The sequence below is a fragment of the Podarcis cretensis genome, assembly GCF_951804945.1.
Source record: "Podarcis cretensis genome assembly, chromosome: 1".
In the NCBI taxonomy this organism is placed as follows: Eukaryota; Metazoa; Chordata; class Lepidosauria; order Squamata; family Lacertidae; genus Podarcis; species Podarcis cretensis.
In genome coordinates this window covers 88,204,580-88,208,928 of record NC_137170.1, presented here as the reverse complement: position 1 = coordinate 88,208,928, position 4,349 = coordinate 88,204,580, and the positions used below count along the sequence as shown (strand labels likewise).

Here is a 4,349-nt window from a genome sequence, read left to right as displayed (position 1 = left end):
CTTGGTGTCTGTGTCTTTTTTCTCTGAGTCAAAAGACCAAACACACACACACACACACACACACAGAGGTCTGGCTCCCAGCATACAATCTCTACTTTAACAGACATTATGGAATTGATCAGGAGAGTTCAAGTGTTCTGAAGAAAAAGTATGTTATTTCTTAACACAGAGGTTGCCAACCTTTTTGTGAGTATGTTTGCAAACCAGAGAAACTGTCACCACCTCTGCAAGCCAGCACACCCTGCAACACCCTACAGGCGACACTAGAATGCTTCTTTCAAGCCTAATTTCAATAGAGGGAGGGGAACCTGTGGGAACCAGAGAAGCCTATGTGGGCACTTATGCCACACTGGTGACACCTCTCTTAAGATAACTAGGATGCTAGCAGCTGTACCCCATCCATTGCTTCTAGGATGCCTGGGATCTCTGCCCCACACTTCAAATGGAACTGGTGCAGCACTTTGTGCATGTGCACTTGCAAACACAAAAATTCTAAATAGACTGTGAAATTCAGCCATTTCTGGAGCAGAGCTAATCAAGATTGAACAGACCCCAATGGAGTATTCCATGTAGGCATGAAAGAGGGTTTCCATGGCTTAGTTATGAGGGGAGGAGCTTAAAAGCACTGTTGCCATCAGACAAGTTCTTGGGAAAGAAGTCGAGGGCCTCAGAATCAGCCAGACGGGCCCCAAATGCAGCACATTTACCCATATTTTGAAGAACGTAAAGATACACGTATCACCATATAAAAGGAAGTAGCTGTAAGAGCACTGAATATAGTGTCTAAAATTTTCTCACTGAACCAACAAGCATCTAAGATGGACAATCCCTGCAGCATCCTGAACTAATTTCAGTTAAGTGCTACAGTAAAAAAAACGTATTCAGCCAGATTCTAGACTGAGTTTTTATATCTATTATTACAGCAGAAACACAAGCTTGAAGAACCTTAAAGGACAAGACATTTAAAAATAGTGTTTATCCTGATGATAATAATGCATTATTTGTTATTCACTGTTGTGGGTTTTTTTTGTCCCAGTTGCCATTGAAGCAAATTGGTGTGAGCTAAGCAAATTAAGTCTGCATGACATGTTCTGTACTCCATCTTAAGATGTTTACAGGCTGCAGTCTTTGGGCCTTCTCCATCATGCCCAGCTACCTCTTTCCTAACCTTTTTGTAGGTTTACTTGACATCCAGCCTGAAGAAAAGCACTGGAGAAGATTACATACTTTTATTTTATTTACTTATAAAAAATATTTATATACTACTGCTATTTCATAGCAAAGTATCAAATTGGTTTACAATAGTATATAAAACCATACAAACCATACTTTATGACATTTCAGTTGCTACTAATAAAGGTCTTGCTCTGCTGTGGCTTTTGGATAGTTTTTAAAATATGCATTTATGATTTTAAACTATTTTAGACTGCAATCTTTATCTTATTTGAGAAGGTGTGTGGAGTATCACAATATTATTGTGATGTAAATTGGGAGACATTATGTATCATTCTTCAACAATTATTTGTTCTCCTTCAAAGAGAGACTCCAGCCTACAGCTGCTGAATTATAACTTGCCAGCAAATTTCACACCAAGTCTGGGAGCAGCTTGCCTACCTGAGAAAGCAATTGTCCCTCTTTAGGACCATTTAATTTACACTATTCAACTTGCTATGCCAATTTATCATCAGGGGCCACCTATATGAAGTATATCACACCTAATATGGTCAGATCTGATCTTCATTAGTACACTACATACCACTGATATATCATACTGTCAGGGAACTGCCATCGGAAGGACAGGTGGTGAGAAGGCTTCAGGAGAATAGGAGAGACACTTCTTCAGCAGAAGAGGGAACCAGTAGGGGGAGTGCGGGAGCTCCAAAGGAAAGGGAGTCGGAGGGGAGGCTCTGGGATACTTCCAGTGAGAACAGTGAGGAGGTATCAGAACAGCCTTTAAGGACCCCCACCCCCCGCCGGAAACTGTCACGCAGAGAATCCAGGAGGCGCATGTCCGTGAAACAGCTTTTATGTTGGAAACGTTTCCGCAAACGCCCACTGTCAGATTCTACCAGCGACTGACGGAGCCATGCTGAAGGGCTCCGCTCAAGGCAGGGTTTCACTACACTGAGTGAGCTCTGAGGGATCCAGCTTCAACGCACAAGCAGCTCATTATCCCACCACAGCAATCTGACAGTCCCTGAAAGCAGCTTGTGCAAAGAGAGGCATCATGAGCAACCCAGCCGGAGCCGGAGATGGGGGAGCAGCTGCAGCCGGTCCTAGCCTGGAAGAAAGGTACAGGATGTTGGAGGTACAGTTAGCTCTGCAAACGGCGAGGCTGGAGGAGAGGAGGGCTCATGATGCAGAAAAGGGGAAAGCCGCCCAGCTCTCGAGGAAAGTGCCAGGACTGGTGCAGAAGTTTGGGGGTGATCCCAGGAATTATCAAGCCTTCAGGACAGAGATGCAATATGCCCTCAATCTGCAGTTTGATGATTTTCCTGATGAGGATTCGAGGGTTGCTTATGTGATTGGGCATCTCGAAGGCGGGGCCAAAGATTGGGTGAGGCCACTAATGGCAGCCAATAATGAAGCCCTAAGGGACACAAGGAAGTTTTTTCGCGCCATGGATCTGATGTTTTCCAGCGAGATTGAGCAGGGAGTGGCGCGCAGGCAGTTAATGGCGTGTAAACAAGGGAACCGATCTGTCCGTGAGTACTGGACTGAGTTCACCATGTTGATCCATAAATTAGGATGGGATTTGTCAGCGGAACCGATACAAATGCTGTTCGAAGAAGGACTATCTTCGGCAGTGAAAGACGAACTTTCCCGGGGGCCCAGGGCGGAGTCTATGGACCATCTGACTAAATCAGCGCTGGCCATAGGATCACGCCAGGAGGCCAGAGCCTTGGAGAAGCGGGAAGGGAAAGGGGAGCGTTGGAGGGATTTCCGCATTCCAGAGATGCCAGAGCAGCCTTCTCTGCCAGCAGAGCCGATGGAAATCGGAACAGCGCGCGCGCGCGCAATTTCAAACCCCAGTGAAGGGCGGAAGAAGGAGGGAAAAGGCGCCAAGAAATGTTTTCTCTGCCAACAGCCAGGTCATTTTGCCAGAGTTTGTCCGCAAAGAAAGGAATGGCAAGGAATGGCGGGAGCTGTTGGGGAGGAGGGAGAAGGAGCTAAGGAGCAAGTAAAAGCCAACGCCTGGCTGCCACCGACGGGGCACAGCAGCCAGGCCAAGGAACAGTAAATGTGCCCACGCCAGAACCCCCAAGACCAGCTCTTGTAATAGAGGTATTGCTGGAGCTGGCAAACGGACACCCACTAAAAGTGAAGGCGCTATTAGACTCAGGCAGCTCCTGCAACTTTATGAGTAAGGAGTTTGCAGCCGCCCATCAGATACAGACCATTCCTTTAAAAAATCCCCTGCAGGTGACCACGATTGATGGGAGGGCACTGTTGGGGGGAGAAGTAGACCAGCAGACTGTCCCCATGACAATGAGGGTGGCAAGACACACGGAACGGATAGCGTTTAATATAGCCACGTTGGGAGGAGCGCCCATCATTTTGGGGATGAGCTGGCTAGCGCTGCATGATCCGCTTGTGGGATGGCATCAGAGAGTGGTTTCCTTTGGGTCAGCACATTGTATGGGACACTGCACAGAAAAAGGGGGCCAAGTAGGCACTCAGGCCACGTTAGCAAAGATAGAAGCAATGGATCAAGGTAGGGTACCACGACAATATGCAGATTTTGCCGACGTCTTCAGCGAAAGGGAAGCAGATAAACTACCCCCGCACAGACCCTTTGACTGCCAAATCAACTTACTTCCAGGAGCGCAATTGCCAGTGGGCAAGGTGTATGCAATGTCTGACAGAGAGATGCAGGAGCTAAGGGAGTTTATTGACAAAAACCTCAAGCGTGGGTTCATCAGGGAGTCACGAGCGGTGGGGGGTAGCCCAGTGTTCTTTGTAGACAAAAAAAACTCGGACAAACCGAGATTAATTGTGGATTTCAGGGCCCTAAACGCAGTGTCCGAACCCGTGACCTTCCCTATGCCCAGAATCGATGACATTCTGACCCGGGTGAGAAAAGGGAAGATTTTTACCAAGCTGGACCTGAGGGGGGCGTATAACCTGATACGTATGAGAAAGGGAGATGAGTGGAAAACCACTATGTTCACCCCCTTGGGGGCATTTGAGTACTGCGTTATGCCTTTCGGCCTCCAGGCGGGTTCAGCAGTATTTCAATCATTCATGAATCACGTACTAGGACCATTGCTGTACAAGAACTGCGCTGCGTTCTTGGACGATGTACTGGTGTACTCAGAGGATGAAGAGCAGCATGTGCGAGATGTACG

General features: G+C 47.3%; 1 long non-coding RNA gene across 2 annotated transcripts in view; it reads right to left on the bottom strand.

Annotated features, from left to right (window-relative positions):
- The window catches only part of LOC307212437, a 115,992-nt gene that overhangs the window by 100,531 nt on the left and 11,112 nt on the right, over positions 1–4,349 (bottom strand). The window lies entirely within an intron of this gene.